The 17,532-nt window shown below is 36.3% G+C and overlaps 1 protein-coding gene and 1 non-coding gene across 6 annotated transcripts in view; one reads left to right on the top strand and one right to left on the bottom strand.

Moving 5' to 3' along the window:
• Positions 1-7,252: 7,252 nt before the first annotated feature.
• Positions 7,253-17,532, top strand: part of LOC106142097 (ankyrin repeat domain-containing protein 50) — a 76,516-nt gene continuing 66,236 nt past the window's right edge. For all 5 annotated transcript variants that reach the window (XM_060952872.1, XM_060952869.1, XM_060952870.1 and 2 more), the window contains exon 1: positions 7,253-7,665. The gene's annotated coding sequence lies outside the window, so the exon portion shown is untranslated. The remainder of the gene's footprint in view (positions 7,666-17,532) is intronic.
• Trnal-uag (transfer RNA leucine (anticodon UAG)) lies at positions 11,388-11,467 on the bottom strand. The gene has a single exon. It is a non-coding gene; the product is annotated as a tRNA-Leu (tRNA).

Below are 17,532 nucleotides of genomic sequence, written 5' to 3'. Positions count from 1 at the left end.
ACTACTGAGCCAATAAATATGAAATTTGGCAGAAAGTTAGATTGCAACAGGGAGTATGTGACGTCGACGTTAATCTTCGCAGGACCGGGATTTTCGCAGGCTTTTCAATCTTTTCAAGACTGTTGGCTCTGATACCTTGCAAGCGAAACAGACGTGATTATATATATATATGTATGTATGTCATACATATAACCCGACGAACAGACAAGATAACAAGTAAAACCGGGTGTGTCTGTTAGGTCATTAAATATGATACGGCTAACATAACGCTCATGAATATGAAGTAAGGCGATTAGCATCGGAAAGTTACCTGAATAAAGCATAGATTTGCAAGTATAGTGCCGTGTGGTTACCGGCACAAATAGAAAAAAAGAATAGGACCACTCCATCTCTTTCCCATGGACGTCGAAAAAGAATTTGAAATTCAATCCTATCATTAAGACAAACAGCTGAAAGTGGCCTTCCAGTTTTTTGGTGACTGTTTGCTCTGTCTACCCCGCTGGGGGTATAGATGTGTGATGTTATTTACAAGTATTATGAAGCAGACAGTACAAAGATAATACAATATTTTTTCATTCTTATATACATACATACATTTAATCACGTCTATATCTCCTGCAAGGCAGACAGAGCCAACAGTCTTGAAAAGACAGAAGGCCACGCTAAGCTGTTTGAATTATGTTACAGAACTGTTTTTGCTTGTTTATATAACAGAAGACGCAGTATAATACACCATAATTACCAATTGTTCTAATCTAAATGGAATATTCTAATTGTTAATTAAACAAGTTTTAAAATCCGTGGTAAAGGATTAGTCATGAGCATTTATCAAAGGGAAATAAAAGCATCATAGAAAAAATATAACATTACTAGAGGCCACCCGCGACTTCGCCCGCATGGAAGTCCTATCAATCCCGCGGGAACTCCGGGATAAAGTAGCCTATATGTTATTCCGGGTCTTCAGCTACCTGCATACCAAATTTCATCGTAATCGGTTCAGTAGTTTTTGCGTGACAGAGTAACAAACATCCATACTGACATCCTGACATACTCACTTTTCGCATGAATAATATTAGAAGGATTATCAGTACATTAAAAATATTTAAAAAAAATGCAGTAACAGGTGTTTTTTTTATTTTAATAAATCGACACTGATCTCAAAAATGTGATTAAATAATATTATGCCATTAAGAATATAACCTATCAGTTTTTTCGAGACGTTAGCTCTGTCTACTCGTAAGGGATGTAGACGTGACGTACATATACCTAATAAGTATATTTGTATAATTTTTGTCTGAAATTAATTTCATCAGCACACGAAACCTCACACTTTTTAAAGATGAAATAAATAATTAAAGATTAATTTATTTTAATAAGGGCGAAGTTACGTACTTCGCTCCGTGTAAAAACCTGACTTACCCAATCCAGGATCCATGGTCAAGGGTTTACCCCGGGCTCCTCTCCAGAGTGGTGAGGATGCAACCGGGACTAAAGCCGGGAGGAAGAAGTGTACAAATGCGGGCAAAACTATATCATCTCGTGTCAGTTCATTCATTTTTTTTCAGAGTAACATACAAAGTTAAACAACTTATACGTCACGTCTATATTCACTTGCCCCCCTTGAGTGGACAGAGCTTCTAACGTACTGGAAAACATATTCTCGTAGATACATACATACGTCACGTCTATATTCACTTGCCCCCCTTGAGTAGCTTCGCCAACAGTCTCGAAAAGACTCATAGGCCACGTTGAGCTTCTTGGCTTAATGATAGGATTGACATTCAAATAGTGACAGGTTGCTAGCCCATCGCCTAAAAGAAGAATCTCAAGTTTATAAGCCTATCCCTTACTCGCCTTTTACGACAGCCATGGGTTCGAGATGGAGTGGTACTATTCTTTTTTTTTTTTGGTGCTGGGAACCACCACGGCATTCTGGTAGATACAAATGATATAAGTAAAACGTAATTTAACAAACTAATTAATTATATAACATTATGGTTGTTAAAATGAGTTATAAAAATGTGGGACAATTGCCTCATAATATTATAAAGAAAGATGTAAATAAGAAAGCATGTAAGCTGTTCGTAAAAGTAAAATAAAGTAATCGGCACTTAAATTGAGAGATCTTTCTCAAATAACTAGCTGTGCCCGCGACTTCGTCCGCGTGGAATAGTTGTTTTGGGCATCAATGAAGCCCTCAAGGATGAATAATTGTCCCCGTTATTTTTCTCATTTTTCTTTATTTATTTGCTCCTTATAGTTGCAGCATGATGTTATATAGCCTTAAGCCTTCCTCGATTAATGGTATATTCAACACAAAAAGAATTTTTCAATTGAATCAGTAGTTTCTGAGATTTACCCGTTCAAACAAACAAACAAACAAACTCTTCAGCTTTATAATATAAGTATAGATGTAGCAGATCGTACAAAATAACTATATTTTCTATATTCAAACCAACATAGATATTTAATTGATTAGTAAAGTTAGTTAGAGTTAACTTTTAATTGATGATGACTGTATGTTCTCCGAAGAGAATAAAATAAATTATAAGTGACTAAGCTTTAATCAATGGAAATACCTACATACATACAAATTAATACATAGAATCACGCCTTTTTCCCAGAGCGGTACGCAGAGACCACATCTTTCCACTTGCCTTCGCTTCATCCACATTCATGACTCTCTTCATGCAAGCTCGGCGGTTTCGGGTACTTTTGACCTGACCCTTTACCAGGACGTCCTTAATTTGATCAAGGTACGTTCGTCTAGGCCTTCCCACTCCGACCTTTCCCTCCACAATCTCCTTGTATATTTGCTTGGTCAACCTACTTTTATTCAACTTGTTACATTCTTCTATTATTTTCTCCAAAACTACAAAAAAAACTGACGACAGGACACTAGAAACGGAACAAAGCTAAAACTGCAACACGATGTACCATAGTCGCCTCCTACGACATTAACAGGAAGATTTTGTCATACTCTCTCTGGCCGGAAACTGCACGGTCAATTTCATTCATTGTTACATAATTCCGTGGGGTATATGATTACATTGTGGGGCTATGAAACTCGCGATTTTCATTTGCCTACCCGGTTGCATCCTGATCACGAGAGTATCTAAATTAGTAGAATTAGTGATCGTAAAATGTGACTAAGGGTTAGGCTTATAAACTTGCGATTCTCTTTTTAGGCGATGAGTTAGTAACCTGTCACTATTTGAATCTCAATTCTATCATTAAGCCAAACAGCTGAACGTGGCCTATCAGTCTTTTCGAGACTGTTGGCTCTGGTCTACCCCGCAAGGAATATAGACGTACCTATATGTATATAACTTGTAGGTAACATCCAATAGTGATGGGAGTCGCTTCGTGTAAAAACCTGACTCACGCAATTAAAGGCATACCCCGGGCTCCTTTCCAGAGAGGTGAGGATGCAACCGGGACTAAAGGCCAAGAGGAAGAAGAACAATATCGCATTTTTCGTGGCCCCAACACCAATGACTCATGAATGCAAGTAGAAAGTCGGTTACGCGCCTATTCTGTGCCTGCTTATATTATATTTATATTATAATATTAACAAATGGTGTCCAAGTCATAACTTTTAACATTTTATTAAGTAGTTTAGTATGAAAGTTAGCATTGGAAGTCCATAGTTTCTGATTACCCTGCCTACCTTTAATTGGAATCCTTTATCTATGTGCAGACAATAATGTATGTAATAATCCTATAATAATCCTCCTATTCTTTTTTCTATTGGTGCCGGGAACCACGGCAAATAGCTGAGCGTAGCCTATCAGTCTTTACAAGACTTGGCTCTGTCTACTCCGCAAGGGATAGACGTGATTATATGTATGTTTAATTTGCAGCGATTTTAACTCGCGAATTAACCGCCATCTACAAAAAGAAACGAATTTAACGTCTTCTACAAAAAAGCTAAAACATTTGCAAACCTACATACGTACGTACTACGTATGCATTAAACGCCACCTACAAATAGAGACGAATTTAGCGCCAACTACAAAAGAATACAAGTTTTTCGCAAATCCCACGGGATGAAAGGTACCAACTATGTCCTACTCCAGATTCTTAATTACTTATCTCCACTAATATTATAAAGAGGAAAACTTTGTTTGTTTGTTTGTTTGGTTACGATTTCTGCTGCACGGCCCGGGACTGCAGGCAGAAGTGACACTTTTGCTGGAAGCAAGACTTAGCCGCTTTACGCGGTCCTTTAGTTAGTTCTAATAGATATATATTTAGTATCGGCTGTGCATCCGTGCGAAGCCGGGGCGGGTCGCTGGTACGTGATATTTCAAAAAGATTAATTCGGTAGATAACATAATAGTGGTAACAAATAAACTCACTTTCGAATTTATAATTTAATTTGGATTCGTGATAAAATATTCTTTAAGGCATATGAGAGCCTAAATCACTACATAGTATAAAACAAAGTCGCCCATTTTGTCTGTAGTCCCTTCGTATGCATAAAACTTTAAAACTACGCAACGGATTTTGATGCGGTTTTCACTAATAGAAAGAGTATTTTCTCCGACAGGTTTTTATATATAATTGAAATACATTGAAACTATATTAGCTGAGTTATAGCGATTTATGTCCAAGAAGTCAGAAAAAAAATCTAATTGAAGATTGCATTTGTGCGTGCGCCGCTTATACCGTTGGATACAAGTAAGAACAATGTATAGCAAAAACATTGGTCTTTATTAGTTCTACAAAAAAGTCCGCGATGACATATATCCAGCTTTTTTATTTAAGTCACAAAAACTACTTTTCTGTATTAAAAAAAACATTTAATTCGTTGGGTGATGTTTAACTGGTGATATAACCAATAATACATATATCCTTATCAAAATAAGTAAGTTCATCATCACGAGCATTTAATTTAGATTATTTTTGCAGTTTACAGTGTGTTATTTAGATATATAGTTTAGGAGATATCACGATATTAGTATTGCGGCACGGTACGGGCCGGCCGCGGCGGCGGGGGCAGCGTCCCTATAAGACAAAAAAAAATCTGTACATTACTTAAATATTTTTTCCAAAAACTGATAGGGGGGGCGATCAAAGAAGAGTCACAGAAACCAAAAAACATTTTAATATTTTAAACGCGGTTAAGGGAAAGAGAAGTTATTGTGAATTGAAAATTAGTATCCAATAGGTATGTGTTGGTGCGTTGACTGTATTTGTCGAAGTAGCGGGATACACGCAAACGAAGTTGCGCGGGTCAGCTAGTAGAAGATAAATTTGATATGCGGTTGGTCGTACACAGTTATATCTATGAATCGTAACATAATCATAACCTTACCTTATTTTTGACACAGTGGGGTAAGCAAGTACTAAGCCAAGGCGAGAACCGTGAAGGTATGACAAATGTTCCGAACAACATTTAATTTTAATTATATTATTGTATTTCTCATTAATATGTAGGTATAATAAAGTGATGCAAAAAAAATTTGCAAAAGCGTAAATAAGTAATCAATATAAGTAAATACCTATATACAGGACAAAATACACAGATTAAGTTAGCCTTAAAGTAGGTTCGGGACATGTGTTACGAGATACTAACTCAACGATGTAAAATTTTACTAGCCATGCCCGCGACTTCGTCCGCGTGGTACAGTTATTTTGGGCATCATTGAAGCCCTCAAGGATGAATAACTTTCCTAATTTTTTTCACATTCTCCATTATTTTTTCGCTCCTAATAGTTGCAGCGTGATGTTGTATAGCCGAAAGCCTTCCTCGATAAATGGTCTTTTCAACACAACATGAATTTTTCAATTCGAACCAGTAGTTGGTTCCTGAGATTAGGTATCGCGTTCAAACAAACAAACAAACTCTTCGGCTTTATAATAAATGTATAGATAATAAACACTTATATACTTAGATAGAATTTATTTTAATAAGATTAGGTGCGCTTGACCTCAACCTGCCTGATGGTAAGCAAGATGAGGTCTAAGGTGGGAAGGATTCATCTAAGCGATGAGCTAGCAAGTCGCTATTTGAATCTTAATTATAAAGCCATACAGCTGACCTTTTAAACTTTTTGAGACTATCGGGTCTGTCTTGTGATATAAACGTGATATAAGTATGTAACTACTTATTAAATATTTTACGCTGATTCTTGTCTGTGGTAACGGAGGTCCCAAGTTCGAATCCCCGCCATGGCATTGGGAGAAACGAATTTTTTCCGATTGGCCTGGGTCTTGGATGTTTATATAATATTTTTAAAAATTGTGTTTAGTGCCATCTAGCATTGTAATGTAATAATATTAATTTGCATTTGTATTTATTTACTGCTTGAGTACAATTTCTTTGATTTTTACTAAGAAACACATTGAAATACTTCGTGGTAATACAATAATCTGCTAGATGGCGCTAACACAAATGACAGTGACATTGCTGCTCCTGCTTGGGGTGTGGTGGTAGGGTTACTATTATATGAAAAACTCCCATATTTTTGAGTAATATTCTTTAATAATGTTTTCTATGCGATGAATTGTATGATACGTTATGCTATGATATACAATAAAAAGCCAGCTCGTTTTCTTAAATAAGGTCTAAGGAACACCAATAGGATTCCCCGAAATTCTCACGGGAACGGGAAAATCAGTCATTGTTCGTATAAATTCGCGGGCAAAAGCTGTACAAAGCATACTTAGGGCCATTAGAAATACTGAGAAGGACATCCTTAACTCCCCGGAAAAACATTGTTCCCGTAGAATTGCGATAACCAACAATGTGCGTGAGCGAAGCCGTGGGCAAATATGCCCATACATGAAACCATGAATCATTAGTTTCCTCTCACAAGAATCCTCGCCTGTTGTGTTCCTAGACCAAAGGGAATCTACCTACATATCAAACCAACTTTCTAATCTGAGGCTAGACTGGGTATACGTTGATTTGTTAGTCACAGAGACAGTGTCCTCTTCCATATTATTTATTTAGATTAAATCAATTTACAAGCAATATATAAATAATTTTCGAGTCAGTGTATTTTATCTTGAAGTTTTATCCATATTCAAATTTTTTCCAGTTTGCAAATCCCCTTAAACAATTTCAGGTTCGATTGGCAGTGAATGCCGTATGTCATGGAGTTCATCACCTTGTGTACTTAATTAAATTAAATAAATAGGTAATTCATTAAGTACCCTAATATTGGGGTAACATAAAGTAAAAAATAATAATTGCATATAGCAACACCTAATTTTATATGTCAGTCAGTGAAACGAACGATTGAGCTCGGGAAAGAAAGCTTCCTTCCTCGACCGCCGCTGATGTTGTTGTTTTATTGCTTTTTCATCCGAATGTATCTGTTTCTCTACATAGAACTTTTTGTTTTCTAATTTCTGTGTTGCGTGTGATGCATAGTGCCTATGTTCGATCATGATAAACGAAAGAAAATAGCGCTTTACAAACATTATCACCAATCAGGTACAAACTGTATAACATGTGATTAGAAATGTAAATAATTAATTGAAATTATCGCACAAAATGGACGTGAAAGGATGTTTTTGTGAGTTTAAAGTGTTGTGAATACGTTGTTTCGTTCTGTTTAGTGCAGTTTTGTGAATACCCATGTGGTATAGTTGAGAACAGTGGTTTCATCTTTCGGAGGCGCCTCGGTTGTCATCGCTAGCAGCTTGTAAAAAGTAAGTTCGGATTTTTTACTGCTTCTTTAAAAAACATTGAATACATAATAATATTGATAATTCCATATTCCAATCACATATGTTTACGTACGTAGTACCCAATTAAGTCAATTATCGCTGCTTTGCTACATTTGTGTTCAAAAAAAAAGTAAAACTATTTTGAATGCACGCTCAATATATTTTCGGATGTACGCGGCGATAAACTTTTTTTTTATATTTTTTAATAAATGTTCCATTTTATTAACTGCCTCTGCCAGCCATCTGGTTTTATGACAAAATGAGTCATCAAGGTTTGTTTTGTTTTCATTTCACTTCCTCAATCCCAAGTCATGTCTGAGAGTCATTGCTTAATGAATAGTTCATAAAAATGGATCATAAGTAGCTCCATATCAAATAATTTTTCATGATTTGCAATCAGGTATTGGAAATTGAATTTATATATTGTGTATCATTATGATCCTCTTACAGGTGATGGGCTAGCAACCTGTCACTATTTGAATCTCTCAATTCCATCATAATGCCATACAAGTGAACATGGCCTTTTGTTCTTTTTAAGTCTGTTGACTTTGTCTTCCCTACAAGGGTGCCCAATGTTGAATCATGGTTAGAGGTGCACATTAGTCTACCCTCTAATTAACTTGTACTGGTTATGAACTAAATAGATTTTGAAGGCAGTCAAAGTGGCAAGAGCAGTCTGCAAGTGCACTCGGAACATGATTCGGCTCATGTATGGTAACTGTATAATTGTATGGTAAAGCCACAAGTGGGAAAGTGTGCTGGGAATTAAATACTACACATATAAATTATTTAACCATGATATGATTGTAAGAATTGGTTATCGCACATTACATCATGAAGATTGCAACCTTCAAATCATAGCTAACAGCTTTAAAATGTTGCATCTTAATTAACTCTAGTAAATTAGCTTGTCTGTATCGTGATACTTTTTTACAACTTAGCTAATTGCAACACAACACTTAGTAATATAATGTTCTTGAGTCACCTGATTTTTTGATTCAAAGATGTAGTGTAAAATATAGATACAGTTTCACGTTTGCAACATCCAAAAGGGTAAATGTGAAGATCTGGTATACATATAAATTTAACACCATGATGTGTCATATAACGCAAAAAAAAAAATTGAAATTGAATTATCTTCTTCATTAATACACTCTTGACTCTGGTCATCAAGTTGAGAAAGTGCACGACGCCATTTTTCTCTACTTGAAGTTATCCTACTGCACAGGTTAATGGACTGGACCGTAATAGACTTGGTCCAACGCGTAGGCGACCTCTCGCGCGTGCCTTCTACTTTTCCCTAGACGACAAAACATTGTATGGACAAAAAAATAGCATATTCATGCAAGATTTTTATACTTATAAGTGGGTCTATATCTGTTGGGGGAAGACAGAGCCAACAGCCTTGAGAGTACAGAAAGGCCACAATCAGCTCTATGGCTTGATGATGGAATTGTAATTTATATAACTATATAATATAGGGTGCTTTTCATCCTGGGAAAAATCTATATTTTTTTTGTAGGTGGCGGTAAATTTGCGCGGGCGAAGGTGCTTGTAAAAGTTAGTAAGATAAAAGATATGTGAATAACTTTTGCCACAAATGAAAACGAAAGTGTGAGAGCTTTTGTCTTAATCAATACAAAGCTTACTTTGAATACTCGTAGAATGTGTTATTACTTAACCATGTCCCATTCACATGTTTTCTGTTTCATTTAACAACTAAGTAACAAAAGGAGAAGTATTATTTGCTAAATGTTTAATGGCATTTACTCTTATTATTTAAATTTTTTGTGCGGCCCCCAACATGCCAACATTCTTGAAAAGACTGAATGGCCATGTTCAGCTATTTGACTTGATGATAAGATTGAGATTCAAATAGTGACAGGTTGCTACCCCATCGCCTAATGAAGAATCCCAATTTTGTAAGCAAGGCATAAAAACATGATAAATTATAAATTGTTATCTATGTGTCTCATTTTTTTTTATTAACGTCACTACTTCCTATTTACTTATATATTTTTTAATTCATCGTCATTTTTAACTTTATTTCATAGACATTATTTTTTTCTTTTTAATTTCAAAGGCCACGGCCGTGACGCCGATCTGTAAATAGTTGATAAGGGGTCATTGCCATTTACACACTTTGTTGGTTGAATGATAACGATATATTGCATGTTAATGGTATGAAGTTGATGTAATATGGACTTTGTTGTGTTTGGTATGGGTCTATTATAGTTTAGCAGGGATTTTTTGGTACATGTTTTGTCAATAAAGAGGCATGGGAAAAAATTATATCTCTTATCTGTTTTCAAGGCAGTGGTTCCTGTAATTTATTTCCTTTTCCTATGTGTTTTAATACATATTACACATATATAGGGACAATGTTCAGCTGTGTGGCCCAATGAATTGAGATTCAAATAGTGGCAAGTTGCTAGCTCATTGCCTAAAAGAAGAATCCCGTTTATTAGCCTTTCCCTTGATAGACTTCTCAATCTCCATGGGAAACTGGCACACACTATGTTTTTCTTTGGTACCATAGTATGGAAGCTTGAACTTGTGGAATGTGTGGCTATACCTTTAGTCGCCGTTTACAAAAGAGATAGTATACCTAAATCTATACTAAGCTGAAGAGTTTGTTTGTTTGAACGCGCTAATCTTAGGAACTACTGGTTCTAATTGAAAAATAATTTTTGCGTTGAATAGCCCATTTATTGAGGAAGGCTTTAGGCTATAGAACATCACGCTGCGACTATTAGGAGTAAAGAAATAATGGAAAATGCGAAAAAACGGGGGAAATTATTCATCCTTGAGGGCTTCAATGATGCCCAAAATAACTATTCCACGCGGACGAAGTCGCGGGCACACATAAATATATATATGGGACAAATTACACAAATTGAGTCAGCCTCGAAGGATCAATAAAATCAAACTGGAAAAATCTGAGAACATGAGTTCAATAGTACTTGTTTTATGGCAAGCTGCGAAAAGAGATCGCGTGGAAGAATCGTATCGTAGCAAGTAATATAATCAAGTCCCTGCCTACCCCTCCGGGAAAGAAGCACACATATCTAATAGGTAGTACGCTTGTCTGTGACACCGGAGATCCCGGTTTCGAATCCCGGCCAGGGTGTGATGAGAAAATAACTTTTTCTGATTGGCCTGGGTTGGGGATGTTTATCTTTATTAAGTATTTATTATTTATTATAAAATGAAGTATCGTTGAGTTAGTATCTCGTAACACAAGTCTCGAACTTACTTCGAGGCTAACTCGATCCGTGTAATTTGTCCCGTATATATGTATATACCTATATTTTTTTATTTATTATTTACATACATAATATGTACGTAAAACGAAAGTGTTAGAAGGTAGATAAACTTAGAACAAACATTAAATATAAACCAGTCTTTTTCCTTACTGACAGAGCCAAAAAAATAACAAACTATCGTAGAAATTAATGTAACAAAATCAGCATAGCATTTCAGAAAATTGTAATTTTCTCATACTTATAGGTTTGATAGTTTTGTAAAACAAAATATTATACATTTAGGGGTCTCATTACAAAACGTGCTAAATACCAGGCTCATAATACTAATAAAAAAAATCAAAGGCTGAAAACCACAAATAAAGTAATTTAACCCTATGTTAATATTTGCAAAAATAAGATTCAATATTATATTCGCCATTAAAAATAATAAAAAAGTATTGACAGCGGTGGGATTCGAACCCACGCCCTTTCGGACTGGTGCCTAAAACCAGCGCCTTAGACCGCTCGGCCACGCTGCCTGTTGGTGGGGCGGGCGAAATTAGCATAGTGTATTGGTGGTTTCATTAATTATTGTTTTATGTAGGAATTATTATTAAATATTGTTTTATGTAGATAGATGCATACATGTATTATTTTTAATTACTCATTATTATTGACCTACTTTTATATTTGGTTTTATTTATTTATTTATGATTAATTCGATATTCTAAGGGGTTTAGACTTTTTTATGAAGCTTTTTATTTAATCGTCATAGCCTAACTAATGCATTGAAAGTAGGTAATTTACATACATTAAGTAGGTATATATGTCATAACGCCTGCAAAGAAGCTTAAGTATCAAGATTGTATAACTAAATCATTGGATTGTCAAAAGTTGGCTGGAAGATTAAAAGCTTAGCTTAAGTCAGCCTCAACATATTCATAATGTATGTTTCTACTACATATGATTTTTTGTATGGGCAATAAATAAAATTTGTATGGTATTGTACTTACTATAAATACCGACATAATATTTCTTATGCAGACTACAGAGCAACCTAGTTGGTATTTTCAAAGTACCTACATATTTGTTTTTCTTTTAAGAAAAATTATTCATTACCCTTGAAAGGTCACATTACAGCGAGAAGTTTTTGAGATAAACGCACCAGACTAACAGACAACATGACCTAGACGAGGCAAATAAACCTAGCTGCCAGACTCCAGACATTACGTCATAAGCGAAAATCCATATCTATCGTTAATTTTGACTCGGCCGAGAGCAAAGAAGTTTCATTTCCATACATACGTGCTGTGCATATTGTCACGTCTATATCCCTTGCAGGGTAGACAGGGCCAACGGTCTTTAAAAAAAACTTAAATGCCACGTTCAGCTGTACGGCTTAATGGTAGAATTGAGATTTAAATAGTGACAGGTTGCTGGCCCATCATACTGTTTTTTTAATTTCAATTCCATCCAGTAAAACCATCAATTTATGAGTTTAACGTGGCCTTCGAGTCTATGAGACTACTGGCTCTGCCAACCGCGTTAGTGATGAAGACGTGACGAAAATATGTGTGTACGGTGTTTTGTTCCTGTATACAATACAATTTATATCGAGTAGAATGTTCTAGGTTATTAATAATAGTAATCTGTGTAATTTGTCCCGTATATATTTATTTATTTATATACTTGGCTATGTATAATATCAGACAGAGGGGTGACGGGGTCGATTTTTGTAGATTTAGAAATATAACTGGATGTGGCATAGGTGCTAAGATTAAGGAAACACATTATATAAATGTTTTCTGGAGGTGGGCGTTGAGATCTGCGACACAGTTTCATAACTTCTGCAGATGTCATCGTTATCCTATGTGTTACTTAAATTGTACTTGTTTTTGTTTCCAAATAAAATATTTTTTGATTTTCATTTTCATTACCTATATGATTGATTATGATAAGTTGTTGCATAAAAGAGTCGATGGTGGAACCTGTTAGGAGTCCGACTAAAAAAAATATGCACGGGTTTAAGTTCTATCGCGGCAAAGTTTGTTATAAATCTTCTGATTTTATTTTTAATTTAATTAATTGTCAACAAATCAAAAAACTACTTGATCGATGTTGATGCCCTACAAACTGGAATAATCCTCAAAAGTTATAGCGTTACAAACATACATACAAACAAAAAATGTATTTTCGCTGATAGGTTTGGTAGATTTCACCCGCTTCGCTCGCTCAGTTCACAAAATTCAATTAAAATTAGTTAGTTATTAGTCCTGCAATTTAGCTGTCTAAATGTAACACACAGATTTTTGCATTTATAATAATAGTTTGAATTTTATTATAAGTCACTTCATATTTAGTCACTTCTAGATAATCATTTATCTGTAACCTCATTTTAGTTAGGGTGCGCGCAGACTGCGTCTAGGGCTTCAGCTCTTATAGGTACATACAGCACAAACAACCCCCTTTTATTGCAATTTCGCATCTATTACAAAGGCGTAGAAGTCCATCTTGGTTTCATGTGCCGTTGACTGTACTTCAACCCTTATTGTGACGATCAATCGATTGGTCATTGATACGGAAGTATTTTTTGTAGTTTTGACTTGTATAACGTATTACATATTTATCGTCTACGGCAAAAACAGAGCTTAAATACCTTAACAAGAATCAGAAGGTCTGGATAATAGTAGTCAGTGTGGTAAAATTTTCGTACAAGGTATAATTCATAGTATATATATTGGAGTTTGATGCTAAAATAGATCTATTTTACCCACCTTATATTTATTACTTATGGGGTAGATGGAGCTAATAGTCTCGAAGACCACTTTGATGGTGAAATTCAGATTCATTTAGCGACAGTAGCTAGCCAGTCGCCTAAAAGAATAATCCCAATTTAAGCCTTACCTACAAACGTTATTTGAATATTATTTAGCCAGGCGAATCTTAATATTCTGTAACAAAGTTAGGAATAATCTGAAAATCCCACAGGAGATCTGCCCTGTCTCACTAAACATGGACTGACATCCCCCCGGGGTTACCTGATATCATATTCTGAACTAACTTTATCCAACTTTCAGATGTTCCCATAGGAGATTTTGTTTATTTAAGTACGTTTCGTTTCGCAAACAGGAATAGGTTTAAGTTGTGGAAAAATATTTTTCTTTGTTATAGTATAATATAAGTAGTAGCAAGTATAATAGTATAGTATAGTAGTTAGTATTCTTTGTTCGTACCAGCTAAATGTAGTCTTCGTGTCTTAAGACCATAGGAAGCCTATGGTAATTGACTATGTCTAGGCCGTAAGGGTAGAGCTTTCATGCTGGTCTGGTAGTTAAGAAAAAACATAGTGTGTTTGCCAGTTACTTCTCTTCACGTGCTGATTGTAAAATCTATCAAGGGAAAAGCTAATAAACGGGATTCTTCTTGGGATAGCAACCTGTCACTATTTGAAGACTATTTGAAGACCTTATTCGCTTCGCTGGCTCGGTCGATATGTGAAGTTTGCCTGCAAAGGTTGCGAAGCTCAGACTGGATTCGCTTCGTGTGAAAACCTGACTAACTACTCCAGGATCGTGCTTACGGTCGCATCCTGACCTACTTGAAGATGAGAACGCTTCTTCCTCCTGGCTTTAGTCCCGGTTGCATCCTCACCACTCTAGAGAGGAGCCCGGGGTATGCTTTTGGCCATGGATCTTGGACATACATACATATAATCACGTCTATATCCCTTGCGGGGTAGACAGAGCCTACAGTCTTTTAAAGACTGATAGGCCACGTTCAGCTATTTGGCTTTAAGATAGGATTTAAATAGTGACAGGTTGCTAGCCCATCGCCTAAAAGCAGAATCCCAAGTTTATAAGCCTACCCCTTAGTCGCCTTTTACGACATCCATGGGAAAGAGATGGAGTGGTCCTATTCTTTTTTGTATTGGTGCCGGGAACCACACATGGATCTTGGATTGGGTAGTTTTTACATGAAGCGATTCCCGTCTGACCTCCGTAAACTTTTTAAGGTTAACCTAACCCGTATTAGATCACTTATATTACACATCCAGTTTCCTGAATGTGCAGGTTGCCTCACGATGTTTTCCCTCACGGTAAGAGCGTCGGTTAGTTATCAAACTAATGTATGTAACTTCGAAAATAGTCATTAGGGTACACGGCCGAGGTGGGATTTGAACCCGTGTGCCCTTTTTGCGTCACACGCATTTTAACCGAGCTCCTTACCGATTGGACCACCGACGTTCGATGTATGATTTCTCACTGTACGAGAATTTAAAAAGTGCGCTATACAACATACATACATATAATCACGTATATATATCCCTTGCGGGGTAGACAGAGCCAACAGTCTTGTAAAGACTGATAGGCCACGTTCAGCTATTTGGCTTTAAGATAGAATTGAGATTCAAATAGTGACAGGTTGCTAGCCCATCGCCTAAAAGAAGAATCCCAAGTATGTAAGCCTATCCCTTAGTCGCCTTTTACGACATCCATGGGAAAGAGATGGAGTGGTCCCATTCTTTTTTGTATTGGTGCCGGGAACCACACGGCGCTATACAAGTACTAAAAATACATTACTTTTTCTCTAGTGAGTCTCTAGTGGGCTATGGAATTCTAAAACCGTACAAAGTTGCACAACACTATCGGCCTAGTGCATCTGGGCCAGTCCAACTTTGCGGTAAAAGTTAGTTCTCAATTCCGTTGCGACGATTGAATAAAAAAACAATCCTCATAGGTACAGTTTGCTTAGTTTTATGCGTTTTTTTTTTTAAATACTTTTTGTTATTATTGTCGGTGAGAAGGCAATGGTAATTCATTCATTCATATAATCACGTCTATATGCCTTGCGGGGTAGACAGAGCCAGCCACCTCGAAAGACTGACAGGCCACATAGCGAGCTACTTAACTTGGTGAATGCTGATGGTCCAACGGAGAGGAACCGGGGCTTTGATTTTAAAGGATTCCCAGGCTGCCGTGGTGGAGAATTAACTTAAAAAAATAATGGCGTTTGCCGTGTGGTTCTCGGCACCAATACAAAAAAGAACAGGACCACTCCATCTCTTTCCCATAAATGTCGTAAAAGGCGACTAAGGCTTACAAACTTGGTGTTCTTTTTTAGGCGATGGGCTAGCAACCTGTCACTATTTGAATCTCAATTCTATCATTAAGCCAAATAGCTGAACGTGGCCGTTCAGTCTTCAAGACTGTCGGCTCTGTCTACCCCGCAAGGGATATAGACGTGATTATATGTATGTATGTATATGTAATAATGGCGTTTGCATCCACGTGAATGATTGCGTCACGTTTTAGATCAGGCAATGTCATTGTTCTATCTTCTAAGCTTGTACCTACATGGTAGGTAAGTACTTCCGATTGCCAATTAAGTAGTTTCCTGTTGCATATCAATCAATGAGCTTCATTGCATAAGTATCGTATACTTAGGCGACCCGACGTTCGTTGTATTGTAGGTTTTGGCTTAATAGACCTTTGGCGTTTATTTCTAAAAGCTCCTGTTAAACGGTTCTTATACCCTTTTAAGTGATTTATGAAAATGTTATTTATGTATGTCGACGTTCGCATATCATCATAATAATGCGAATGTAAGTTTATTTGTTTGTTTTGTTTGTTATCTCTTTATGCGTTATTTTTCTTTCCAATCTTCTTGAAATTTCGCGTGTATATAGTTCAGAGTCTGGAGAAGGACAAAGGGTACCTTTCATTCCGGTAAAAACTATAGTTCCCGTGTACGTAGCATTTTGGTTTGGCATTCGCCATTCGCGCGGGCGAAGTTGCATTATAAAGGTACTTGCACTTACATACTTCTAAGACTTCAAATTAGAGCTTCCTACTCCTATCGGCATTTTCATTATGTTGTCTGCCAGTCAGTTGTTCTGTTTTCCAGTAAGTAATATAAAAGTATTGATGATTCAAATACCTGAAGTATAAAAATTCTTGACGAGTAAAATGACCTACATCGAGCCTGTTCCAGTGGTGTTCAAACTTGCACATACAGTAGATGCATTCAGTTTCCTGACTTCCTACACGCTCCCGATATCGGAAGGCTAGTGATGTGACCGTGTTTAGAATCGATATCGATAAAACAACTCACATATATGTATATCCCTTGAGAGGTAGATAGACCCAACAGTCTTAAAAATACTGAAAAGCCACTTTCAGCTGTAGGGCTTTATGATGAGCTGTAAGACGTTATGATGACAAAAATATGGAGTGGCTCTATTCGATAGTGTGGGAAGTCACACGGCAAAACATTAGTAAAGTATAATGCATTATATTTTTTTAAATAATATAGATGGTTCTTCGCAATACTACGTAAAAGGTTTTCCTTTATTACTTCTTATGATTTATAGCTATTCATTATATAGATAATATCACGTCTTTTTTCCTTGGGTGGTAGACGGAGCCATCAGTCTTGGAAACTGAAAGGTTTCGTTTTGTCTGGAATTGAGATTCAGATAGTGAAGTGTCAGATTGCTAGCCCATTGGCTTGTAAAATCAATTCAATTCAATTTCTTTATTCACAACAAACATACATTTGTGTCGAAAATATACAAGTAGATACATAAATCAACAAATATTACGTC

Source organism: Amyelois transitella, chromosome 30 (genome assembly GCF_032362555.1).
Source record: "Amyelois transitella isolate CPQ chromosome 30, ilAmyTran1.1, whole genome shotgun sequence".
NCBI lineage: Eukaryota > Metazoa > Arthropoda > Insecta > Lepidoptera > Pyralidae > Amyelois > Amyelois transitella.
This window is presented reverse-complemented; position numbering and strand designations above follow the sequence as displayed.